The following is a 27,929-nucleotide window of genomic DNA, read 5'->3' on the forward strand; positions in this document are numbered from 1 at the left end:
GATTCACCAGCGAGCTGTGACCACTTGCCTCTTTATTACAGCCACTCACAACTGACCATAGCACAGTTATCTTATACACTTCCCAAAATGAACTGCTTGACATCAGACTAAAGCTGGATCAATTGTATTGGATGACACAAGATTTGCAAATAACACCCTCCATCTCTCTCTCTCTCCCCGATGAACACTTGCTTTCCAGGCACAGTTCCCTGGCTCCCTTTAGACTGTACGCCACACACCTATCCCCGAAGAGCCCCAAACAAACATTATCCCCAACACCTTGCAGCATTAATCCACACTTTATCTCTCACAAACCCCAAGACTCGAATAGTCTAGGATCTCAGACCAACAACCCATCCTATATTCAAAATCTCCAGATCTAAATGTCCTACCCTAGCAAACTCACAAGACTCTCCTCCCCTTGACTTATTTGTTACATATCACTTCCATGATGCTGTCCTGCAGTTTGTCTTTATTTTCTAATGCAACTTCCATTTCTTAATTTTCCAAAACGGTGACCTTGATGCTGTTGCCCTAAAAAAATGCTGGATCTGCTCAGCCTTTGTACCAATATTAAAATCTGTTTGGCGGAGCGTGGCAAGGGGCGTCCCAAATGCAAAGGTTGCTCCTTTTTTTTTTTGAACCGATTAAAGTCCTCATTTCAGTGCCTGAGTACGGCTATTACAAAGCAAACACATAAGCCACTGGGACTGAATATTTACTACTGTCCATTCATCAGGAAAATAGTTCTGTTAATGGTTATTATAGCCCTGATTTCCCATCTCATGTTGTAATTGTCCTTGGAGAGATCAGCGTCTGCTGGGAAAAACATTAAGATTTGCAAAGTTCTCCCTCCTCAAGTCCTTCTTCTCATTCAAAATCCTCCTAGAGCTCTCCACCTTCCCTACCCGTAGTAAGGAGTCTACTTTGGATCTGATGACACACACGCCGCACCACACCAGACACTGGGTTAGTCCGACCCCTTCTTCATTCCTTCTTAAGTCCTGGCCTTAACAAACTCTCCCACGTTAGCTCAGAAACAGACATCCTATAATCTAGAGACCTCAAATGTGTTGGTAAAAACAGCCGTAAACAACTTTATTTACTCTGTACAGCCGCGAAAAGAGCAAAATGGTGACTGCTGCAAGCTAGTAAGGCGCTATAACGAATATGGATAGACCGTGTCCCTCCACCTCCAGGTTGACAACAATCCAAGAAAACCTCATGTTGGTGCAGCGGTAACCTCCGTTGCATACAATTCTATGAGCCTCTGGATGGCTTTGGAAGGAACGCCCCACTTCTCCCCGCCTCAAGTTTGCCAGAAAAACATACGCTTTATAATGTGAAAGGTTCTTTCTAGGCCATTTGTCTAGCCCTACTCTAGATCCATTGTTTTGTCCTTCGACCAGATGTGTGTCAGCAGCCCCACCACATAATTGAGGGTATTTTTAAATAAATGTTTTAACTGTTCATGATGTGTTTTGGGCTCTGTGCAAATTGTCAGGTCTTGCATCTCTTTAAGATGTAGTTTCCCAGCTACAGGAGCATCAGTTGGCAATATTCTTAAGAGTGCTTTGAAAATGCAAATCACCTTGATGTCCTTAATCAGTCCCTACTCCCTCATGTAATTTACACTGTTTGCAGATAGCCAGCGCAATGGAGAATGTCATTCAGCCAGAGTTTAAAGCCCTCCTAACCAGCACTAATTTGGAAGACAGAAGGCAGATTCACTCGTAGGTGTAGTGGTACTTTATATCTCTGTATCTTTACGCCTCTTGATGCTGCTTTCTGTGTCCTTGCTACGATATTGGCACAAGGTTTATGTCACAAAGCACCTGAGATGGAAACTGGAACTAATGTCAAGAAACACATATCCGGGCATGTGGTGATAGTTTTGGTTTTCTGGCAAGTGCTGATCCCTGTCCTAGGTGAGGTGCCGCTGGAGTTTGTGTCCAGCTTAGAGTCATCTGTGCCTAGTAGTGGCTGGGTGCCATCAGATTCCCCCTGTGTGCACTGAGTTTGTATTTGGCTGTAATCTGTTCAGTGTTCTATGTTCAGCTTCTATATGTTGGCATATTCTGCCGGTGTGCCCTGTTGCAGATTCCTATCTTTCTTGATGAATCTCTTCTCTTTCAGGCATGCCAATGATTCAAGCCAAGGGTTTGGGTGGACAAAATGCTTTCAACCTGGGGAATTGGGCAAAGTCTGGAGAAGTTGCTGTCCTGTTGGCCTTCTCTTCCAGTTACATCATATCCTTCGATGTATTTTTGATACAGTCAATTGCCCAGGGACACACAGCTTGTTCTGAAGCTGTCAGCAGTTCCCTTTAATTTGTTTGATTAGCCTTTTAACCAGCATCTTGTGTGGGCCAGCACGAGTGCACTCTTTTTGCCCTCTTTAGGACATACACCACCAGAGCTTTTTTGACTTGTACTCCAGCTTGCAGTTGGCCTCCGTCATTTCCCAATAGCACCATTTGTGATAATTTGGGTATTTCTAAGTTAATATTTCCATAAACTCCATCCAAATCGTTCACATGCTCCTGAATCTTATCTTGAGCAAGTTCACAGTTTGTATCACATGCTTAGGACTTGTGGGACCCTCACTTGTGTGATGCACTTTGACTCGTAGCCTTGCGATGGGTATACAAAGCTTCGCTGTAGCCCATGAAAGCCAGATACAGTGACAGGCAGTTCTTTGAGCCAAACGTCTGCAGCAGATTACGAGAGACATATATCTTGTGTATCGTAGACGCTGCTAAATTACCACCCCCATCTAATCATGGAGATCTGGCAATAGCTCTGCATATATTTTTGATCAATATCACTTAGGCTTATGGCGCAATAGTAATTTTATCAGCTCTGCTCCTGTGCACTGCTTCTATTGTTTTGAATTCTGTGTCTGAGCACAGCTTCTCTCTTTGGTGAAATTCCTGCTTCTTGTGTTTGTTTTAATACATTTTGTGTTTGTGCATGTCACAGTATGTGCTCTACGTCCAAATTTTAGCCCTTTGGTGGTGGTTGCCCAAGTGCTGCTTTGGTAAACGTGACAATTCATCCGCAGATAGCATTACCTGAATCGAAAAAAGCATGACCAAAGGGCACAAAATAGAGAAGTTGGCATCCAGCGGCAGTGTTTCTCTTTGTCTCATTACCACGTGGCGATCTCTCTGAGGGTGTCCTTGTGGCAGGGTATAAAAGACATACACAGTCTCTGGATGGAGACAACCCATAACTGCATCATATTTGAGATTCCATGTTTCAGGAAGGTGCTTGTCTGAGAGACCTTTGCACCAGGCCCAACAGAGATGACCTCTGCCTTCCCCTGACCCTCCAACTCTTCCTAGACTGCTTGGTAAGGGGGCTTGTATTGTGCTGTTCCCACCACGAAGACCTACTGGGAGAGAGACCTAAAAGGGAAAGACTCCCTACAAACTTTAAAGTGTGGCAGGTCACAGAAGAAGGGAAAGGAGCTTGTTCAGGACTTCAAAAAAGACTAGACAGCTGCTGCCCCAGAGGAATCACGATTACTGTCTTCCTACTTGTGGTCTAAGAGAAAAGATCTCTCTATCCAAACTTCTGGGTCTATAGACCCCAAGACCCAGAAGGTCTGTATGCTTTGTGAGAGGGGCGTGAACAAATGTCCATTTGAAGTTTCTTTAGTGCACAGATAATTTCCAGGCCTTCCTACACTACGAGCAATTAAAAAGACAAGGGCGCAAAAGCTAAAGTCAGTGAAGTGCCCCCTGGGGTAGTCTTCAGAGAAAAGTCGATATGTGCCATAGCAGATATTATTAGATTTCAGGATTGAGATAACCCATCACTGGGGGCTCACTAGCTTCATCTGCTAGTCAAGAAGATCCTGGTTATCAAAAGAGCTACCTCCTGGGAGTTTCGTTTGGCTCTCCATGACAACTGTTGCTATAAAGATGTGCCCTACTTTTTGCTCTCCTTAGCAACCATTACCTTTTACACCCATCATATACTCTCATGGTCCATTCTTCATAGACTGTTGTCAGAACAAGAAGCACCTTAGTCATATTCACATGTTCAGCAAGTTGTTTAAACTAAATACGTGTGCAATAGTATCCACAAACCTTAAGATGTTTTGAACGCTTTTAGCTTTTGACTGGTAGTACAAACATTATGTGGCTATTACAAAAATTGCAAGACAGTAGTCATCGACTTACTTATTTTCTTTCTAGTGTGCATAATTTTAAAATCTTGTTTTTCATCGTATGACATTAATATTACATCAATAGTTATTGATTATTTCTCTGTGTGGATATTGACAAAGTCAACTTGGAAATGCTTGGTTTCTCTAAGTTGCTTTTTTTACGGAATGGCAGAAATTTGGCAAGTTGGGTAACTGTCCCAGTTTGAATTCACAGCTGTTTAGAATTATGAGACTTTCAGCCACTTCTCTAAAATCTCCAGCAACATTACATTTTTAATGTGTTCAGAGACCCTCTGTGCAGCTGCAGAGGTGGGTTGAATACACATTAGACATTTTGTCAGATATGCATTGCTTGGGAGAGACTGCGATGGAAGAAACATCAGCAGTAAACTGAATAAATACTGACTGAGGAATGTAGATGAGAGGAGCATATTTTCCTACAACCTCCAAGACTCTCAGCAGTAAGGTCACTCCATTACTTCTGCAAGTCTACCAAATCCTTCAAATCTACCTGCACCCAGGGGATTCCCCTACCAGTGTTAAGAGGAAATATAAACCAGTTATAAATTGTGCACAGCCCTGCGAAATCACAGAAGCAAAGGTTCTGACATTTGTCTTGGAATGGCTGGAAGAAAGGCAGTGAATGAGTCCAACATACAGGAGAGGGAATCCCCTGGACTTAAACCAAAGGAGCTGTGATGTTCTCAGTTGATCTTGCAGTCTGCACACCATAGACAGACTTGGCCACGAGTGCATTGCTGGTTCAACAGGCCTCGTTTTGAAGGGACGATGCAGAGATGCAGGCAACCTCTCATTCTTGAGCAGTTTGAATGTGCGCCATGGGATAAAGAGGTGGAAACAGGAAGGGGTTTCTGAACACTATCCGTTGTGCTTCCTGCAGGTATTCCTGGTGGACACAGTTTTATGGGCTGTGGCGTGACAATAGTCTTAAAAGGGTGTGGTGGCAGCAGGCTTCCGACTCTGGAGCCTATCAAACTTCCAGACATTGGCCTTAGTTCATCGTCCACGTTCTCCAGAGCCCGCTGGTGATCAACAGTTTGAGACTTCCCACTCTGCCTTGAACATTTTCAGCCCCTGAATCTGATCCTGCATTTTGGACTCTGGCCATCAGCATTGCCTTTTCGAAGGATAAGGTTGTATATGGTACAGAGGCCAAAACATTCAGAAAGTAACGCAAGAGTGAACTTGTTTAAGATGCATCCATGGAAAGCATCTTAACCCCATGCTGAAGCATTGTCTGAAAGCGAAGGGCCAGCAGGCAAGTGACCTTCGTGGTCACAAACCCAGAGAAGGCCCAGTGGATCCATCCACCGATCAGGATCATGGGGAACACAGCGGTAGGATTTGCCATCATCATCTTGGTCACCATAGTTAAATCTTTCATATAGTTCTTGTCAGTGCGCTTCCTCTTTGTTGTCTTGAAAAATCCAGCCTCAGCATTGTTGAAATACTGCTTCCTCATCACAAAGGCCTCCTTAGAGCTATAACATCCATTCTACTACAGAAAGTGGTTTCGGATTAAGAATTGAATGCCAGGATGGCCTCCAGGTCCACTGTAGAGTAAAAATAAGTGCCACAAAAAAAGTGATGAAGGCTGTGCAACTCCACTCTGAGCCAAGTACTGGAGTGCTGGTTGAGTTTGACGGCCACTCATGACTTCTCACTCATCTGCTACCATTTGATGACACACCAGTTGTCTGCAGCCTAGTGCTGCAAGCTATAATCCTTATCACTGCCCTTTGATCCTGTTGATGGCCCCTGTCCCAAGTGACCCACAAAGTAATGCCCTACACATGGGCAGTTAAAACTGTGGTGCTTTCTCTGTTGGCCCCTTGGTTTTGTTTAAATGGATTAGTCCACTTTTCTGCTTCTTTGGGGTCTCTGGGGAGGTCCCTCAACAACTGATCTTTTTCTTCATCTGCAACTTACCTGCATTATCCTTTATTTTTTCGTAGACTATGATTACCCTTTTGTACTGTCTCTTTTTTTTTTTTTTTTTCCTCCTTTCCCCTGCCTGCATTGCATCCTCCATTATCGCTCCCACATCATTCTTCAATTAAACCTCTTTTATCAAGGGTTTTCTTTCTGTTTTACTCCTGTTGCAGTACCTCTTACTGTCTTCCCGCAGTGTTTTTTCTAACATCTACTCTCCTTGCATCTTGTCCTTCTTTTGGCTCATGCCCTGTTCTTCCTTTCTTCTCAATTAACAGTAGAAATAGGTTTAGAATAGATCCTACTGGGACGAGTGGATGCCACCACTTTCCAGAATAATAACACTTCATTTCTGCATTAAGTAGGACACTGCCCATTAGTCAGAGCATTCTGGGATACTGTAGTCCAGACGGACAAATTCAGTCAATCGGCTCTCCTGCTAGCGAATCATAGGGTGGCGATCAATTGGTTGGGTCAAATGGGCCAGAATGTGGAGGACTGAAAGAGAGATGTGCCAGAATGGATGCTGCCTGAGAAAGTCCGCCTCAGACTATGCAGGCGAGTCAATAGGTTTGGAGGAGGATTTACAAATTTACAAGGCACTTTTAAGAAGTTTGAGGAGGAGGGAGGGAAGAACACCAGCAGAATTGACAGATTATGATTGGTGAACACATGAAGTGAAGAGGCTGGGTCTTCTGTAGTGCCAGGAGGGGGGAGCACATGGGGATAATTGTATACAAGATACCTGTGACAAGTATTGGTCCATGATCTGTGATACTATGCTTATGCTACTTGTCACCTGCATGGAAATGGCAGTGATCTTTAATGTTGTAACTGTTTGTTGCAATGTTCTATTTTTTTTTATTTGTTACTGGAGGAAACAATAAAAAGATTATTTAAAAAACAATAGAAATAGGAAACAGATTACAATAACCTAGTCCTTTTGGTTTATATAGTTCTTTTTCCTTTTCCATTTCTTATTTTTGTTGCACAGACCTCCAAATACTTGCTTTTGTATTGATCAGACGTTTAGCTACATTTTACTTAATTTAATTTTTAATCCAGGCAATGAGTTCAATGCTTGTTAATTTGTATTTTTGTTCTTGTCAAATATGACTTTTCCTTGGCTATGACTTTTGTCTGCTTTGTTCCAACAACTGCAGTCTTTATTAATTTAGTTTCCGAGAATAAATCAATCATCTTTACTGACCCGCTCCAATATCCTTTCGGCTATTCTACCTGAATGTACCAGTGATGTCTCTCATGTGTGCTGTCACTATGGCAGTCAGATGTGTTGTATGAGGGCATCAGCTGGGGACCTTTAGCATTAGTCCTTGCTCTCTGGGTTGGACACTAGGGCAGAAGTAGGTTGGTCAGCCCTTACAAATGTCTCAGCACTGAGTCTTTGAAGTTATGGCATTGTCCCAAACCAGTTCAGTGCAGCTCATGCACTTGTGAGACTTCAGCGGTTTTACATTGATGATGATGCTTGGATGTATCGGGGGTTCTTGAGTTGGATGTGGGGAAGCCTTCCTTCTTCAGTTCATCTCACTTCATCATGCATTGACCGGCAGCTCAAACGGATGCTTTTGTTCTACCCAGGGACTCTGCTGACACGGGAGCATGTGTCGACACACTGCTGGTCGACAGAGTCTGCACCGTTCACTTTGACACTTGGCAGTGACGTCCCCGGGGGGATCAGAGCGGTTGCTCCTAACTGTTGTCAGCGGTCACGATTACTCCACTGTAGGTATCTCTGGTCTCAGTTGCTTGTAACTGTAGATGTCTCCGGTCACAGTGGCTTATTGCTGCAGGTGCTTCAGGTTACAGGTGATTGTAGCTGAAGAATACTTGTGTGCATCGCAACATCAGCGGTCTCAGGATGAACGGGTTACTTGAGGTTAGGTTAGGGAGGCTTGGAGACCCTCTCCAAACTCTGTGCTGGTTCCACTGCCCGTCACAGTCTGCAGTGCCTGAGGCTTCCACTGTGGTGTTCGGCACAGCGGCTGGGCCGCTTCTTAGCAGTTTTCACACTCTGGGGGCCTAGTGCTCCTTCCCGTCTTTCAGCAGGCCAACCGCTCCAAGGTCGTAAACAGATCAACATCTTCTATCAGAAGTATTTCAGGCTTCAGGTGATGTGATGATGTGTCCTTTTTTTCTGGAAAACTGGCTGCGTAACACATCAGCCTTAAACCTCCTTATGTTTTAAGTGTGACAGCAATAAAGAAACGACCAAGTTTTAAAGTCCTCTTTCAGACCCGGAATGCAGATTCCTCTCTCAAAGAACTGGATCTAGTTTAAGACAATTCCTCTTTTTTAGGTCACAACCTACCAGACGCTTGGGGAGTCAAAGTTGACCTGGGAATTCATTCAGCCTGTTGCTTGCCTCCGGCTTTGTGGTTTGTAATTCACATTTTGTTTCTTTCCATTTGCTGGTTAGGCTCTCCAGGTTCACTTCAAACTCCCCCACCCCGGTGCCCAAACTTTATTTACCAGTATCTTTCCAAAAGCTCCCTTTCTGTACATCTTTCCTATAAATCTTGTTTTCATCTCGTCACATTTGCTGTGCATTCGAAAACAGAAGTCAGATGTCAAGCTGTGTCTTCCTGAGACCTCAGTGTTTACCTTGCTGTTGGCTGATTTCAAATTGAGAGGAATTATGTGATCTTGCTGAACACTGTTTAAGCGCTCCACGAGTGTGTGTGTCCTCCAGCTGACTCTCTTGGGTGCTTCTCTCACCACTTCAACATGTTTTGTTCTTTAGTCTGTGATCTTTTATTTGTTGTTATTTTTAAACCCTGCCTCTTTTTTGATGTTAAGTGTAAGAAATGAAAACCCTTCTTTTAGTGCAGGTTTAATAAACTAAACTATGCTTTTCCCACCGACCAAACGGCTGCCTTAAAAGATTAGACTGGATGTAGCTACTTAGCGACTACACTGGAACAAACCAATACATTGGGGCACTGGATCTTAGAACAGAGACACAGATACTCCGGCCCAGCCATCCTACTCACAGACGAGTCAGTTGCTTTCCAGTTCTTCTCTGGTTGTAACCACTAGTTGGCAGAGGTAATGGGTGTTCGCATGTGTGTGTAGGGAGGGATGGTGGTTCGGGTGGGCACCGAGAAACCTCAACATAGATTGGTTATGGCTGCAGTTGACACAGAGTAATCCATGCTGCCAGTCCTGTCTCTGCCAGTAAGCTCCCCCTTCGGTTCTTGACTACATTTAGAGAAGTGTGGCACAATGGTTAGAGCAGCAGACTCTGATGCAGAGATCTGGTCCGGGACCAGGGTTCAATTCCTGCCTTGGCGGGTCTTGGGCTCAATTCCCTTGGACCCGATAATTCTCGCCTCAGTGCCTAATCTAATTAGTGGGTCCCACTCTGTAACTCTGGGCAATAGCTTGCTTAATCTCCACAACGGCCCTCACAGCGCTTCGATGCCTGGCTTCACCCTGGGGGTTGTCCAGGTGTGGGTGCCTCACAGGGAAAAAGCCAGGAGGGGTTCCACAGCGGTATGCGTACAGTGCCTTGAGACCCTAACGGGTGAGTAATGCGCTATACAAGTGCGAAATTTACAAGTGGGTTTCTAGTCCCATATAACTCTCTCGCCCCTCTTCATTGATCCAGTTGCCTGCTTCCCCCCTCTTTGCTGTCCTGCCCCACACAGCCAGTGTGCCCCGGAATGGCTGCCAATTCTAAGTTGGATCTGGTTTACTTTACCCCTGTAAATCTGATGTGGTGCTTACGTAACCAGATGACTCCATGAAACTGGGGCAATATTTTTCCAGTCCTGACCATGCAGAATTATCAGGTGCTAAGGCTACAACTCCCAGAATGCACTGATCCTGAGCACAGGGCACTGTGCTAGAGGATTCCATGGAACCTTAGGTGGGTGACAGACGTCACATTCAGCGTGTCTGATGATGGGCATTCCTGGTGTCTGTGTGTAGAGTGGCGCACCTGTAGCCCAAAACTTCTATGTTTTATCTGTCTCAGTACCAGTCACACTCTTGCAGTTGGCAGGTGTAGGTTTGCGACACCAACATTTCGGTACCACTTGGGGAGGACGCAAGGACCGGCTGACTTTGCCGTGTGGGCCTGACCTGAGGAAGCCTGTTCCGGTGAGGGTCCAGATCTCTAACCATGGAGACAGTGGTAGAGCATGCTGGACCTGGTGGTTTGACCCCAAGATTTGTTGGTGAGTGAGGTGGGATAAAGCAACAGTAAGTTGGCACAACACTGTTTATCTGTGCCCTTTTTCATTGTATCTGGCTGCCTGTGGGCACTGGGTGGAGTTTGTCAAAAATGAAACCAGCAGAATTGTAGCAAACGTAGGATTCGTCAGTGGTATGTACAGTAACATCACTGACAAACTTCTAGTATCTGTGGCAACAGTGGATTCAAACATACCTGGCTTGTATTATACTCCCCAGACTCCTGTAGTTCACATGCACACTGTGGCCAGTAGTATCTCAATGTCTGTATTTTGGCAGTCCTTTAGCGTTTCATTGGATTAAACACCACTCACACCATGCCTGAAAAAGGGTGTAAGAAGTTGTTTCCTAGATTGATGAAATATTCTGGTCACCTCAGCTACTAACCAAATTGTCTCAAACAGTAGGCCCCAACAGTGAACCCATGCCTGAACCTACTGGCTTTGTCAATGCTTGTTTTGTTTTTGCCATTGTCAATGACAAAACCACTGTAAGATGTCCGATTCTGTATGCACATAAATGTCTCCATCTTGAAGTGGTCTGAAAACCAATCAAAGATGGTTGTCTGCCCCTTTGCTATCAAGTGGAGCTCCTGCAGTGTGAGCAAATAGGTTTTGTGGGCAAGTGGAATTTGAAACAGGGTGGGAAAGGGAGGAGCAGGAAAAGCAAGAAGATATGGAAAATAATCTCTTGTTCACTGCTGACTGACATCAACAGTGGAAGGGCTCAACTCAGCCTCTCAAAGCGCAGTGAGACTGAAATACTCTTCTTTGTAGTACAAATGCATGAATACTGAGGAATGCCATTGCATCAGGAGCAGGGGATTAAGACGGGTAAGCGAATGGATTCCTAAGTATTGGTAGACCCAAAGCTTCAGAGTATATTGGTTACATTAGATCTGTAGCCAACAAATAGCTGAAAAAGAGGGGTCTTAAAAAATAAAAAAAAGCATTAGTTGTTGCCTATGAGAACGTTTGGGTTTTGAAATGATTTGTAGCCATGCTGTACAGCAGTTAAAAAAGTGCGCTATGACATATTCAGTGCAAGTGTGTGTGCAAGTGTGTGCGTGTGTGTGTGTCTGTTTTTTTTTTGGGTGCATTAGAGGTTGATGCAACATAGCTCATTTAAAAAAAATGATTTTTAGCCATGCTGCCCTGCAGTTATAGTGCTATACAACATGACTACAGAGTATTGCCAAAGACTGCAGTGTCTATTGTACAGCATGAACAAAAGGCAATGACAGAGCCAATAGTCTCAAAGGCAGGACCTATTGGCTTTGCCAGTGCTTGTTTGTGTATTCCAGCTCAGTAGAACAGACGTAGTTTTTTGATCTGGTATGGGTCTTCTCAGCAAGAAGTGACAAGGGGTGTCTCCAACTGGAGCATTCACAACACAACCAGCAGCAATCAAGTGTGTAGCTCTGCATCTGGCTGTCAGCCGCCTTTTTTGGATGGCGAAGTTGGGGAAGACAAAAGGTTTGAATATTTATTGAAAATACACAACGCACAATAGCAGAAAGGACAGGGTACAAACAAAACTAGCCCCAGTACATTCCAGTCAAAACTCCCTGGTGAGCCATCAATTGACTACTCATGCTTGGAGACAGATGTGGAACTCTCTGACCCTGATCTTGAGGGCATCCCCCATCTGTAGGTGAATCTGAAAACTGAAACTACTCAGGCTAGGATGTGACTGAATCTCAGAATTGTTGGCAGTGACTGATGCATATAAGCCAGGGTTCAGACGTGACTTGGACTCCTCGTACGCCATAAGTTATGAAGGAGTCATAAGGCAGACCACATCACTTGGAAAAACATCTAAATAATTAAAGAGGGAAATAAACATAACTGGACATAATCCAATATGGTGTGTGGGGAACAGACCAGAATAGCCTCTGCAGGGTGGTAGGAAAGCGAAGCATTGCATTTGGGAGCCAGAGGTGTAGGCTGCTCCATGGTCATGTGGTGCTGCCGGGCATCTGCAAACTGGAAGTTGTACTTGTTTAAGGATGTGCACACCAAACTCAACCAAGGGGCACTCAGTGGGTAGGACTAAGAGCTCTTCAGGGCTGTTCCAGATGAGATCAGTCCGGTGCCCGTGATATCATTGGAGCAAGTGCCTTGAGCTGCAAGATTTGTTGGTGTGTGAGGTGGGGAAAGGCAATAGTAAGTTGGCACAAGACGGTCTCTCTGTGCTCTTTTTCATGGTACCTGGCGGCTTGATCCTGATAGAACGTTGACCCGGCTGAGCTTGGGTAGAGAGCCAGCGATTGCTCATCTGTGCAGAGTTCCCTCATGTCTGGTAACTGAGAAGAGCCTCATCCGTGGGCATCGTGCCACAGCTTTTCAGAAATAGTCGCCAGCAGCGGAAAGCTGCCCTGGCATGTAGTTGCAGACGAATGGTAGGCTCAAAATAAAGCCACATGGAACAGACTTAGTAAACAGTGACAGTGTCTGGCTCCTGCCAAAAGCTCTGACTCAAAAACTCGCTCCACAACAGCTGTTCATATGGCTTCACAGTGGCCAGCGGATTTCTGCACAGCCCAAGGAAAGGAGGGCCCAAGGTCCTACAGGGAAACCTGTGACGGGGTCAAGCAAGGCTCCCATCCTCTTCTGTTTGTGGCTTGGTTTTTGACTCTGCGCCTAGTTTCTTGTACGAGCAACTTTCCTCGAATGTTCAAGGACAGTTGGTAAACTACCCTCAAATCCTAATTTCTGGAGATTGATGCTGTCACCAAAGGTTCTAGAATTGTAATTGGAATAGTAAATTATGCTTGCAGACTATTTTTTGAGGAAATGTACCTGTTCCCAAATACTCTAGGGCTGAATTAGTGCCTAACATCCTACTTTGGGGGATCTTGCCCTTTGCTCAAATAGCCTCATATTAGGACATTTACTCATTGCTCATTTATTCTAGGACTGGAGTTAGGACAGTGAATTAACCACAGAGCTTCTGCATACTCTCATCCTCTTTGAGATGTGGATTTTCATACAAAACCTACTCAATAATATCACCGGCCTAATGTCCTCAGCTTGCTGAATGTTGAGCTTGACAGCTTATCCCTACCGCCCATTATCCACAGGGTGGGCTACCAAACTGCGCTTAATACTGTGCGATTGTCCCAAATGCCACCCTCCCGTCCAGGGGTGATGCTTTTTTAGCTGCATTCGCTATAGTTGGAGAAAGGACTGCTTGCATGTGAGAGAAATATTGAAAAGCCTTTCTTCACCTTTGCCTATCGGCCAAACCCTTTAGAGCGTTTCCTGTTTTTCAGAGGAATTTCTTTTGATAAGTGGCCCAAGGAACAGGTGAGTTGTAAACTTATGAATTCTCGCCTTGCTCCTTTGGCTCCCCTTCCACATGGAGGCTTTCCTGTAAAAAGAGAAGATTCCGCTCTCCAGTTACATCCTTTTCTTGCCATGCAGTGGTCTCCACAACAGGTCCCTCTGGGCTCACTGATGGAACTTGTCCAGACGTATCTCAGGTGTGCTGGTAATCTTCCCTCCAGACCAGGAGTTGCAGGGATGGCTTTCTCCTTTTAGTTTGTTTCTTAACTGTAAGTCCTAGGCAGATCTTTTGGCTGAAAAGCAGCCTGCGTGCAGCACGTTATCATCAAATTCCATTTCCTCATTTTCCATCCTTCCAGAGGACGGAGCAGCAGTGTCCAAGTTTGTACTAAAAATTCAGTGTCATTTAGTCTGTAATTGCTTCTTTGGTGGGATGGTTTGCAATTTCTTCTTTGGTGGTATCGTTTGTAATTGGCTCTTTCGTGGGATGGTTTGTAAATGCCCCTATGGTGGGATGGTTTGTAATTGCCAATTTAGTGTGATAGTTTGTAATTGCTTCTATGGTGGGCTGGTTTGTAATTGCCTCTTTGGTGGGATGGTTGTTATTGCCTCTTTGGTGGGACGGTTTGTAATTGACTCTTTGGTGGGATGGTTTGTAATTGACTTCTTTGGTGGGATGGTTTGTAATTGACTTCTTTGGTGGGATGGTTTGTAATTGCCTCTTTGGTGGGATGGTTGTTATTGCCTCTTTGGTGGGATGGTTGTTATTGCCTCTTTGGTGGGACGGTTTGTAATTGACTCTTTGGTGGGATGGTTTGTAATTGACTTCTTTGGTGGGATGATTTGTAATTGCCTCTTTGGTTGGATGGTTTATAATTTCTTCTTTGGTGGGATGGTTTTAACCTCTAACTGTTCTCTGAGCAGAGGTTCTTCTAGGGGTTCTGTGACATGCTCAGCCACTGGTCACCTGTTGCTGTTTTGAACCCTCCAGCTGTTAATACATCTTACCTGTCCAGAGAGGACAATGTCTTTGACCCCTAGAGTGGTTTACATCAACGCTTGGAATCTAAGTCGATAGAGTGTGTGCTATGCTGACGATCCACATCTTTTGTCAGCACCTGATTTGGCTGTGCCTTCACTAAATGAACCCTCTTTAGTGCCCTGTCATCATTTTAAAGTTGTCGGATCAGTATTGTTTTGTAATTATGACAGGCATCTTCTAAATAGACATGTAACTGTCATTTCTTTGGATAGTCTTGTTAGAAATGTAGTATTAATCTAATTGTTCAGTCTGCTGTTTCTTAGTCGCGATCTACTTGGTCCTTTTACTAAATTTTCAGCACTGCTTTTAATTCAGAGATTAAGATTTTTTACAGTCACCGCAAAATAGTTTCAAAATATTTCCTAGTGCACTGATTAGAAAATATGCCAGTGGAGTGTAGCTGCTCTGATTGACGTCAGACCCCCAGCGTCAAGGTACACCTCCACAGCAGGGGGCAGAAGATCAGCCACCCCCTCAGTAGACCCTGGAGAGACAACCCAGGCACATGCCAGCCCTCTGTGTGTCGATGACTCGTCTCTAGGGTCACCCTCCTCTGTGTGTAGGGTTAAGCCTCCTACATTCCTTAATGTACATAAACAACCTTTCAACTGAACACCTCCCCTTTGGACAAGCCCACAACCACAATCAAAGTGCGCTCCAAAGCTGTAAGAAGCCACATGGCATAAGGGAACTTTAATTTCATCACATAAATGCATGTATACGGCTTTTTAAAATGTAGACTGCTCCCATTCCATTACGTGATGCCTCATGCTCTGCATGTTTGGTGTCCGTATCTGCTAGGCATGCGCATCTGTGCCTGGTCTTGTAGTGCTGTGGTAAAAACAGTGAAGGCACATTTTCTTTGTTACTAAGCTGTCCGAGTAGATGCACTGTTAGCAGGGCTTGTTGCCTGGAAGGATGTGACGTTAGCTGCATTAACTGCTACTGTTGGCAGTGTTCATGCCTCCTGTACATCACCACCTCTTGAGTCTCTGGTTACGTATGATTTAGGCCCTAGAGGGTTCTGAGCATGGCAACCCGCCTGGTGTCAGGAAGCTGCCACCTCATTACTACACAAACCGTTCTCTGAGGATCTGTGCAGCCTACCTTTAATGAGGAGATATCCAGTTCACCTAATTGTGTGCATTTTTATCCGTAATCGCAATCTTACTGCCCGCTCCTGCAGCAAAGCTCCATCCACTAGACCACAGCAACGTCGTATAAGTACATTATGGTTGGTGCAAGAGCCCTTTTGTTAAACAGATAGTATATAGAGTTTATATTCATTGGAATGTAAAACATAAGTGAACAAACCGAAACAAAAAAGTGAAGGTGTCGAACATTATAATGTGTAGCCTGGGCAGGTAGGGTAGGTGATGAATTCCTAAGAGCAAGTATCATCACTAGAATAGGACTCCTACTCCTGAGCCTCAGGGTGACTTCATACAGTACTTGTAGAGAGGCCTTCACCGGCTCTGGGAGTGGCGCTGGTCACTGGACAATGCCTGTGGTGGGCCCTGTTCTTACCACCAGTATCCCCGGACCTTAGGCGATATGCGCTCCAGTTGGATCACCAATTTACTTTCTTCGATACTTGACTCTCAAGGGCCAATGCGACCAGGCAAGTTTACTCCAGGTTTGGTTCTTCGCACACTGTATGATACAAGTAATTACACTCACAGTCCAGTCAGAAATGTATCTTTTCAAAATAGTTTTTTTTTTTATTTACATGTCGAAAGGATTGGCAGTTAAATAGTAAGAAACTACAACAGACCGTCCTAGCTCTTTCCTGGGCTGAGATACTATCTCTAGTTATAACGTTAATGTACCATAAACCAAAGAACATAGGCTCTGTGGACGATATCCTAGTCTACTGTGTGCCCAGTCTTCTCCTGGTTGTGAGGGTTGTGATGGGGGCATTCGGCGAGGAGAATAAAGCATCACCTTGATCATCCAGTGTTTGTGTACAACTGGAGACCCAAAGCGAGTTGATGGATGTGGAGTGCTGATACTTTACTCCTTACTCGAACAGAAAGGTTTACAGTGCTTCCCTGAACCAGAGTAGCTACTCCCTATGTAACTGTTGTTCCACAGAGTGCTGGCCTGGACCCCTGTCTGTGTGCTTTTTTCCATGTATGCTTGTGTTGGGAAAGAAGCTGCTGTCTCTGTGGAGACTGAACTAGAGCTTGTGGCATGTGTGAGATTGTTTTCATTAATCAGTGTGAGAGTGCTGCCTGGAGGCAAGGTCATGGAGCAGAGACATGCGGCAGTGAGGTGCGTTAGCATGCAGTAGGTCATGGCTTCCTCCTCGTTGTGTGGTTGTGCTGGACCCGCCACTCTGATGAGAGAAGCTGAAAATGCATTGGGGGCAGAATAGCTTCATTTTCCCCTGCATGCTACAACACCCTCCCCATCCTGCAGTGACAATGTGAAAACATGGCTCCCGGTCTGCCCTTGCAGCTGAGTTGGGCAGCCTTTAAACTGGCCACTCAACCTGGCAAAATAAACCCTTTTGCTAAGTCTAAACCTTCATTTTTATTATTTACGAGCCACCCATGAGGAAGGCCTTGTTTGCCTATGACCCACGATGCTAAATATTAAAAGCAAGAACGTGTTTCTTTGATATTTTACACGTCCTGACGGCAAAAACTCTCAATTGTCGTTTTCACAGTAGCAAAGCTGGTAGCCCCATTGGCTTATATGGGGTTTCACTAGACCACACGCAAAGTGCTAACTTCCATTTAGGACCACTGAATATAGTAAATTCAAGGTATCAAATTAATTGTTACATTAAACAGGACTTATTTCTGAAGTCAGATTTAAAGTGACTTTTAGTGCAAAGTCACCACATTCTTGCCCCAAAGTTCCAGTGGCCGTTTCTGATTAACTACAGCACTTGACACCTGAGACAACCTGGTGCCCTCCTGCTAATGGATGTGATGTGCTCCCAGGAATGGGGATCAAAATGGCTATTGGTGCGAGGAGGTGTGACCTGTTCCAGCAGAATGGCCACAGGATTGTGTTCACAGATTGTCCAACCTCAAGGATGCTACCACCCTTGAGAGGCAAAAGTCACTCACTTTGCAGCCAGGTCTTCTCCTTGGGTAAGTAGACAGGCTGGCATCTCTTCTAGACAGTGAAGACCCATTGCAGAACCAGTGTTTCAGAAGGGGTGGCTAATTATTACTGGAAACACAGTAGAGGTGTGTCTGTGGCTATGTCCGAGGGATGAAGGGCTCTGACATCTTGGGTTTGCGCAAAGAGATGCACAGTGGCATTTTCTGATGCCAGTCTCCCAGGAAATGATATAAAAGTAGATAGGGTTGCCCCATGGGAATTGTTGCTGAGGTGACTAATAAGTCCTCCCAACCCACAAACTCACAATTGGCATAAAAGTGACGCCCATGGCTTCCAGGCTCAAAACACTGCTGGACTCGGAAAGAATAGAAGAGACTGGACCTGCCAAACCTGTGGACCTCAGAAAGAAAGGTTGCACCAGGGAAGACTGCACCAAGCCTAGAAAGACTGCTGTTGGACCCAAGGAGAGAGACCTCAAACGCTGGACCTGCTCCCACTTGTGCCAAGGGCCAGTGAGTGGCTAGCCTCTTGCTAAGCTTCAGGGACACAAAAGCTAAGCAAGCCCTGCACCTGCACAGTGCCCAGCTGACTAGTTTGTCCTGGGTGTGCCCTGGGCACTGTTGGTGTAGCCCAAGAGATAGAGTCCTACTCCCAAAGAGGTGCCTTTCAGGCCCTGGACCCTTGGCTAGCGCTAGAGTGAACTCTTTCTTGCCACAGAACTGAAAATTATGATCCAAAGCTAAAGATAGTTCTTTTTTTGAATGCAGAGTCTGGGGCTTTTAGACTACCATTACTTGCAAGTTTGTGGTAGCCTCAAACTCTTTCGGAAAGCAAGGCTTCAGAAGATACTTGGACTTCACCTTCCTGTCAACCATTAACCCAAAGCCGGATTCAAGCTCCAGAGCACCCTGGTGACCGCACACTCGATGAGAAAAAGAACCATAAAAGTTTCTAAATTCAAAGGTAAACTCTTAACTGGACCAACCCATCACCCTCATCCAACCCCAGCTTTCATCGCGGTCAGCCTGAAACTTTGACTTTGCCCCGGACCCTTATGTTTGAGGTTCATAGATTAACACTAAAAGTGAAAAGCAGTAATTTACCAACTTTTTAAAACTTTTTGGAGTGAAAAGCAGTGATTCATGAAAACTTGACAAAAAATCATACATCTGGTTCCCTTTATTTGGTTTTTGTCATTTTGGTGTCTACTCAAAAATCAAAATATAAACCATTTTTTTTAATTGGAGTGGAATTCTTATTGTGTTGTGGTTCTTTCTTACTGATTGTTTGCATACTTATAAATGTTTTACACTTGTTTTCCTTTGAGTTAAGCCTGACTGCTCTGCTTTCCTTTGAGTTAAGCCTGACTGCTCTGTGCCACAGCTACCCAGGACTAAGCTGAGGTTTGAGTTAAAAGAGCCCTTACTGGAGCCATTAATACATGGGGTGGTCTTCCAACCACCGCAACTAATAATCCACTTTTCACACATTTATCATCCATGAGTGGTCATACACTTGTAGATGAGTCTTGCCTGGCCCTCACACCTCTTGATAGCCCCTAAGAAGTAACCATCACAGGCATGGCACCTGGTGAAGGACCCTTCGCCTCATGGATATTGCTGTACCCCAAAATCTGTACGTAGTTTTGACTGTGGAGAACGTTGACTCGGCAAACACATCCTTGAATTGGTGAACACACTGAGAGCTGAGCTGACTTAAATTCAAACAACCCCTTCTTGGGAAGTAGTTTCTGATCACACAGGTTTGTCGTATTTCAGTAGATCGCATTATGGTCCTGATGTACAAAGAAACATGTTTCAAATTGCACACCGACTTTTTGCGACCCATCTCAGGTTTTGTAATTAATCCTATAGGTTCTTATGAGAGTGGAACAAATAGGGTGGTCATAGTGGAAAAACCTACAGAGAATACAGCTTACCAAGTCAAAGAAGGCGGAGGTACAAAGTGAAGGGGGTGGATTGTTGTGAGACAACCAGTTGAGCCACAGCTCACATTAGAAGAGGAGGGAAGAGGGCACCAGTAACTTCTTCCAGGAGCCTTAGTCAACAAACGCCTAGTGCGTGAGCATTGAGTAGAAAGCTGACACAAAGATTTTAATTGGTGGCCAGTGCGCGGTCTGTCATAATTATGGTACCCTCGTATTGGTATCACCCCAACTGTACTGGTATCGGACTCCCAGTAATGAAGTAATGGTGAGTGCATGAAACATCATTAGCTGCAATTGGAGGAGTTATAGAAGAAAGAGAAAGTATACAGAGTTGGAAAATAATTTAAGAAAATTAATAAAAAATGGAAATATCTATAGTTAACGTAGTGGAAATAATATGGATTATCAGATAAATTAAATGAAAAACTATCTTGAGAGGAGAGAGACGAAGAGACACAAATATATCTTATAATAATGACATAGCTAGGCCTATTACTAACATACGTCATGAAAAACATTGTTTGCATAAAAATGGCTAATGGGACCAAGTAAACTGGAATAATCAAATGGTATTAAGGGACCATGAAAGTAAATCAAAAATGAAAACCAAAAATAATAAAACGGATGGAACATGGATAGAAAGGGACACACAGCTTTGGCGACTTATAGAAAAGTTCTGAAAGGGTTAATTGGAGAATGTTGACCTCATCTCTTTTTAATTAAATGCAGTACTGTATAGATCATCAGTCACACCATTTTGGATACATTTTGCATCACTGAATCCATCTGCATTTGTCGACACAAAGAGTTACTATCCCACAATTTGATGTGTTGATGCCCATGAAGATGTAATTAAATTGCCCAGCCCCAACTTCTTTTCCTGAATACATACATCTTTCATGGCACCCCACTTCATCATGTGGTCACCGGAGTACTGAATACCTTCATCTGATGGAGTTCTGCATTTTGGAATATATAGTATAAGTGGGACTGGATATGGCATAACTGCTAGTGTTGCCAACTTTGGAACTGGGGATCTAGGTTCGGGTCTCAGTGTTGTCTCAACATCCTGTGATTCTGGACAGATCACTTAATCTCCATGTGCCTTAAAAAACAGAAACAAATGTGTCCTTGTGTAATGTAACTGGTGTGCATGTAAAACACTCCAGTACCTTTGGGTCGGGTTTGCCTTATACAAAACTGCAAACAAAAACTCCTCTAGATGCAGAGTGGCATGATTTATTAAATTGTGTGATAATCCTTTCTTATCTCACAGAATCAGTGATTATTTATCCTAATTGTACTATTTTAAGCCTTGTTGTGAGTCTTTCCTCTCTCAGTGATTATAGACAGAGGGAGGGTGGCCTTGCAAGGAAAAGCTGACCATCCATGTGTTTGCATTCTCAAATGGTAATTTTAGGTCTTTATTGAGACAGTGTTTGCCCTGTCACTTGCGAGTCTATCGTTAAAAAAAGCTTTGAGCGTGCCTGTTGCTTACCATTAGTTCACTTCAGCGTCCCTCTCATGTTCTTTCTTCTCATTGGTCAATGCCTCCTAGTTTCACTTAACTCTTTGTGTGCAGTGCATTTTGTGGAGCATAGACCAAGTAAAGCTTCCTGACCGCTGCTGGTGTCCTTCCACTAACAGCATGCTTGGGGCGGTACTTTTTTATTTTTATTTGGCTTGTTTCACTCCATTTGAGTACATGTATTTTCAGTCCGTTCCCCCTCTTACCAACAGTTCACTGTCCGACTTGCTGCTCCCCACCCACCTCCAGCTGTCTGTGGTGTTGCTTCCTCCGTCCTTCTTCCTCACCTCCCCTGTGGTCTGTGGTGTTGCTTGTTTCCTCACTCCCTCCTCACAGGGCTTTTTTCCCCTTTACAATCAGCCACCTTGCACAGTTTCTGCGTCGCTGTGCAACATGGCTAAAACACATTTACCAGGATAAGAGATCAATAGTTTGTGGCTGCGATTGCGGTAACAAACCATTGATACATTCCAGTGCAACCCACAATTGGGAGGGGACACCACTTTTATGCTCAGTCTCAATTGTGATTTGGACTGGATCACAGAACTCATTTTGCGAGTGGGAAAGGTTTTTCCCACTTACAAAATGATTTTTTTTAAAGAAAAAAAAAGGCCTTTTTGGATTCCAGACCCTGTTATTTTTGCAAATTGCAGGTTTTTATCACAAAATGGTTTTGTACATCTTGTTCTAAATTCTTGCACATCAAGGGGCCTAGTTCTGCACTTGCTTGGATCCATCTCTTAAGAAAAGGCCTGAAGAAAAGGCTTTGATGTTGTGCATAGCACAGTTTAGACTGTACTCTCTCGCCTCCATAATCATTTCAATGAAGCTTAAAGGGCTTTTTAACCTTAACGGGCACTGTTGACATTCCAAGACAGAGACCTTCGGCCAGGCAGTCCTGACCTTGGCCACGATGGTCATCAGAGTAGACATCTCACAACATTAAGCTTGTCCACGTGGGTGTCATTAGGACACTCCACTTACAGCTTTCCTCCTCAGAGCTGTCCAGTGGCCCAAAATGTCCACCAAGCAATATGTTTCATTCTGCTCTGTCCCCTAAGTAATGGTTGAATTCTTCCTTCTAATACATACATACCACTTGTCTGTGTTGTCTGATCCTGGGCAGACCACCAGTAGTCTTATCAGAGGAATATTCAGAAGACTTTGAGAGGGTCAACAGCTTGTATTGAGCTGCATGTGAATAGTGTGCGTGTAACTTCTTTGAGGTGTGCTTTGTTGAGTGGTGTCCATGTGAGGTTCATTGAGTGAGGCAGAAGAAGGTTCTGCAGTAGGCCCGGATGTGCACTAAAGCAGACAACAAGCAGATTTTGAAGCGTTCAATGTTTCTGGTAAAATTCATTAAACCACCTAGTAACCTTGGGTTAGATCTGTTTGCAGTATTTTTTTATATTAATAAAAAATATTAATATTGAAGACTTAATTGCTTCTGGGTCAAATAATTCTCTTCCAATAGTGAATTGGTTCTGGATCAGATGGTTAATGTGTAGCAGCTTTAATTCCTGATCAGAATTGAAGTGTTACTTCTCCAGCCTGTTCTTGGCATCTCTTCAGTGTTTGGTGCAGGTGATGTGTTCGTTTTAAGCATCCTGATGTTTTGAGGGTCTACAGCGGCCCCGTGTAGAATACGCCGCCTTCTTCACATCTCCCGTTGCAGATTGCTCGTGTTGAAGTATCTGCTCATTTTTTGTTAGGCTCGCCCTGTAACATCACCATATGAAGTCATGAGGAGGACATTCGGATCTTGCAGACTCAATCCTCCCAGGAGAGTGGTCACCACTTCCAGTTCCAGGAACTGAACAGGAAGTCTAGGGAGGGGCAGGGCATTCCAGTGTAGGGCAGCACAGACAGCCTGGGTGTAGACCGGCTACCTCAGAACCACAATAACAAGTAACAGAGAGGGCTCTTGAATAAAGAGAAGGGTTAAGATCACAAGGTGTGTCCATATGATCTGTCCACCCTGAACTCCATACACAACACAAGGTGGAGGGCGTCCTCTCCTTTACTCGTGGTGAATTAGAGCAAAGACTGGGCCCCAAGGTCCATCAGAACTGTGGGGTGTCATGGGCCGCCCCTAATCCTGTGACTGGGGAGACGGCCAGAGGATGCGAAGACACTCCTTGCTGTTCCACATGAATGGGAGAGGGTGAGTGTGTGCCTCTTCCTAGTGAAGAAGGTACAGCTATAATTGTTGCTCTTCTACCCGCTGAAACACATCCGTACAGATCAACTCTCTGTGTACCCTTTAAACCGGCCTAGTTGCAGGGGCTGGCAGGGAATGAGCTACCTATGCACCTGAAAATCCAAAACAGCCTGCCCATCATTCGGAAATCTCTTCAAAGTTGGGGCTATGTTCAAATACCTGGTTCAGGTGATCTTCCAGTTAGCTGCAATAGGTTTTTGTTTACTGCAGCATAATGGCATCTCCGTTTTTACCAATGCCAAGACGCCTACGAGCGTATGCGTGCTCTATAACTTTTAGTTCATTCATACTCTTCTACATTATGCCAGGCTCTTAGTGTGACTAGTCTACCTGGGGCCACCTTTGAAGGGGGTACAACATCTTATTGACTTGAGACATTATGAGTATGCATCCCGGTGATGAGAGCTGGCCATGTGCCACATTATGCAGTGGGTTAGATCAGCCTTCTCTTCTAGCACCAGAAGCTTGAGCTGTGCCTTAAGCACTGTACCTGGTGGTCAGTGTGGTTCCTGCCCCTCTGGAGAGTTCGATCAAGCCTTCCCTTCTAGCACCAGAAGCTTGAGCTGTGTCTTAGGCACTGTGCCTGGTGGTCAATGTGGTCCCTGCCGCTCTGAATGGTTGTATCAAATCTTCTCTTCTAGCATCAGAAGCTTGAGCTGTGCCTTGGGCACTGTACCTGGTGGTCACTGTGGTCTCTGCTCTTCTGAAGGTCGGTTCAGATAGACTCATGACGACAAAACCTCCATGAATGCATAAAGTGGACGAATGCTAGGTATGCAGCTGACACCCCAGTACTCCAAAGCCTCCACATCCACATTGTACAGCTCTCGTGTGTATCTCTTTGTAAGCACATCTCTGCATGAACTGGCTCTCCTTCTGTGCAACAGTCCTGAGTAGTCAGAGATGCTCACAGATATGGCTGACAGATTGTTGGCTTCTAAGCACTGCTCTGCGTGATGTGATTAAGCCATCCTGTGATGACATTGTGCATTCATCTGCAAGCACTGCTTTGTGTACAGTCCCAGTCACTCCATCCCTTCTGCTGGCACGGGCCGGAGCCATATCCGAAATGGAAGTCCTGCGGCCATAACCAACCCTAGACCTCACATGACCCACTTTTGGAGGTCTCTGGGTAAGGAGCTCAGCCCTTCAGTGCAGATTTTGTGTGCATTTACATAAAAGTACAGCTTTGTGTTGATGTTGAATCATTTTGTGTCTCTTTAGGTGTAGGGGTTGCTCTTGGTGATGTCTGTGTTGTGTTTGGTTGTAAGTGCGGCTCTGGGTAAAGCCTGTAATGTGTATCTGGTTGTAAAGACATCTCTGGATGAAGCCAATAGTTTGAGTTTGGTTGTAGACTCAGCTCTAGGTAATGTCTGTAATTTCGAGTTCTGCTGTAAGCGAAGCTCTGGATCATGCCTGCGGTTTGTGTTTATGATCTGTGTAATGCACATGGCACTTTCACTGATGTCTTTCGCTTCATTTAACTGATATAAGGTGCCTCAACTTAAACGTTGTAACACTACAGTAGCCATGGAGCCAAAGTAACACATCCAGTATGCCAAACCATGTTTTATTATGTTTCATTGTGTATTTATCTCTATATTGTGCTTTTATAAATTGAACTGCATTGTACTAGATTTGAATGGTTTTATTTAAGTATCAAATAAAGATATATATTGTTCTCTGGGTGATGTCTGTAGTTTGTGGTAGGTTGTAAGTACAACCCTGGGCGAAGCTTGTACATTGTGTCCTGTTATAACCGCAGGTCTGCACAAAGCCAGTAGTTTGTATTCAGTTATAAGCACAGCTCTGGGTAATGTCTCTAGTTTGCTTTCTTTTTTTGTAAGCATGGCCTGGATGTTGCCTGTGGTTTCTCTAAGGTTGTAAGCGCAACACTGGGTGGTTCCCGTCGTTTGTATTAAGTTGTAAGCACAGATCTGGGTGATGCCTCCAATTTGTGTCTAGCTGTAAGCACAGCTCTGGGTGGTGCCCGTCGTTTGTATTAAGTTGTAAGCACAGATCTGGGTGATGCCTGTAGCTTGTGTCTGGTTGTAAGCACAGCTCTGGGTACTGCTTACAGTTTGTGTACAGCTCAGCTCCAGGTGATGCCTGTAGTGTGTGTCTGGTTGTAAACACTGCTCTGGGTGATGCTTGTAGTTTTTGTTCTGTTGTAAGCAGAGCTGTGGATGATAATTTTAGTTTGTGTCTAGTTGTAAGCACAGCTCTGGGTGATGCCTGTAGTTTGTGTCTGGTTGTAAGCACAGCTCTGGGTACTGCTTGCAGTTTGTGTACAGCTCAGCTCCAGGTGATGCCTGTAGTGTGTGTCTGGTTGTAAACACTGCTCTGGGTGATGCTTGTAGTTTGTGTTCTGTTGTAAGCAGAGCTGTGGATGATAATTTTAGTTTGTGTCTAGTTGTAAGCACAGATCTGGGTGATGCCTCCAGTTTGTGTCTAGTTGTGAGCACAGCTCTGGGTGATGCCTGTAGTTTGTGTCTGGTTGTAAGCACAGCTCTGGGTACTGCTTGCAGTTTGTGTACAGGGCTGGGTGATGCCTGTAGCTTGTGTCTGGTTAGAAGCACAGCTCTGGGTGATGCCTGTAGCTTTGGTCTAGTTGTAAGCACAGCTCCGGGTGGTGGCTGTAGTTTGTGTCTGGTTGTGAGCACAGCTCTGGGTGATGTTTGCAGTTTGTGTCTGGTTGTAAGCGCAGCTCTGGGTGGTGCCTATAGTTTGTGTCTGGTTGTAAGGACAGCTCCGGGTGGTGCCTATAGTTTGTGTCGGGTTGTTAGGACAGCTCTGGGTGGTGCCTGTAGTTTGTGTCTGGTTATAAGCACAGCTCTGGGTGGTGCCTGTAGTTTGTGTCTGGTTGTGAGCACAGCTCCGAGTGGTGCCTGTAGTTTGTGTCTGGTTGTAAGGACCGCTCCGGGTGGTGCCTATAGTTTGTGTCTGGTTGTGAGCACAGCTCCGAGTGGTGCCTGTAGTTTGTGTCTGGTTGTAAGCACAGCTCTGGGTGGTGCCTGTAGTTTGTGTCTGGTTGTGAGCACAGCTCTGGGTGGTGCCTGTAGTTTGTGTTTGGTTGTGAGCACAGCTCCGGGTGATGCCTGTAGTTTGTCTGGATGTAAGCACAGCTCTGGGTAATGTTTGCAGTTTGTGTCTGGTTGTAAGGACCGGGTGATGCCTGTAGTTTGCCTGGTTATAAGCACAGCTCAGGGTGATTCCTGTAGTTTGTCCGGATGTAAGCACAGCTCTGGGTAATGTTTGCAGTTTGTGTCTGGTTGTAAGCACAGCTCGGGGTGGTGCCTGTAGTTTGTGTCTGGTTGTGAGCACAGCTCAGGGTGATTCCTGTAGTTTGTCTGGTTATAAGCACAGCTCCGGGTGGTGTGCTCGTCATCCCTTGCAGCTGATCTGTGCCTTCAGTGCCCTGCACAGCTCTGATTGTGCCCTGGTGGTCTGGTAGCAGTCAGTACAGATGCCCGGCTCTCTGTGCCACCTGCTGCAGTGAGTGGCAGCTGCTGCTGCGTGTACCCCCGCCCTGGGCTGGCACGGTTGTGTTATGAGTGCCCCGGGTGGCCGCAGGCCTCGCATCACACGGAGTGTCAAGCGCTGCGCCGCCTCTGCATTGATCGGCCTGTAAACAGGGCTATTTATAGCTGCAGAGCAGGAAGCGATCCTGCTGCCATCCAGGAGCACTGGGGGAGACGAGCCCCCTTCACTGGCCTGAAAGGGCCGCACTTCAGCAGCCAGTGAAAGCTTCAGAAACACTGAAAGGAACAGCCACATATCTTATCCGGGGTCCCTGGCAGTGTAATTCTAATAATAAACGGTGTTTACTTTGCCTCGAGTATGTAAACCCAGAAGTAACAGTTTACTTCCTGTCACCCTGCTGAATGGAGCTTACCTTATCGTGCTCGGAAGGATGAGAGGCGAGTGATCTGCTAAATTCTCACCTGAAGTCTCAGGATCTGCGGGTCACTCCCACGTCTCAGAAGTGTTTTTTTGTCTCTAATTTTGTGAATAGCTATGCTGGCCACTTCACAAAATATCGAGTTTGATATAATGAATCAGCCGAAACTTGTGTGCCTCAGCAGGCCTCCAAGAGGCGTGAGTCTGTGCTGTGTAAGGTCACTCTGGCCAGCCGGTGGCATGAGTCAGTGCAGTGTAAGCCTCTCTGGCTGCTGTGTAAGGCCTCTCTGAGCAGGAGGTAGGATGAGATGGTGCAGTGTAAGTTCTCTCTGGCAGGCGGTGGGAAGAGTCAGTGCTGTGTAAGGCTTCTCTGGCAGGCGGTGGGAAGAGTCAGTGCTGTGTAAGGCTTCTCTGGCAGGCGCCGGGTTGAGTAAGTGCTGTGTAAGGCCCAGCTGGTCATGCGGAGGGATGAGTCAGTGCTGTGTAAGGCCTCTCTGGCAGCCAGTCAGATGAGTCAATGCTGTGTAAGAGCTCTCTTTCAGGTGGAGGAATCAGTCGGTGCTGTGTAAGTTTTATCT

At 45.2% G+C, this 27,929-nt stretch overlaps 1 protein-coding gene and 1 pseudogene across 2 annotated transcripts in view; one reads left to right on the forward strand and one right to left on the reverse strand.

Moving 5' to 3' along the window:
* The window catches only part of FHIP1B (FHF complex subunit HOOK interacting protein 1B), a 355,560-nt gene that overhangs the window by 39,933 nt on the left and 287,698 nt on the right, over positions 1–27,929 (forward strand). The gene's annotated exons all lie outside the window — the stretch shown is intronic.
* Positions 4,881–6,132, reverse strand: LOC138249384 (ER membrane protein complex subunit 3 pseudogene; annotated as a pseudogene).

This window comes from Pleurodeles waltl, chromosome 8 (genome assembly GCF_031143425.1).
Source record: "Pleurodeles waltl isolate 20211129_DDA chromosome 8, aPleWal1.hap1.20221129, whole genome shotgun sequence".
Lineage (NCBI taxonomy): Eukaryota > Metazoa > Chordata > Amphibia > Caudata > Salamandridae > Pleurodeles > Pleurodeles waltl.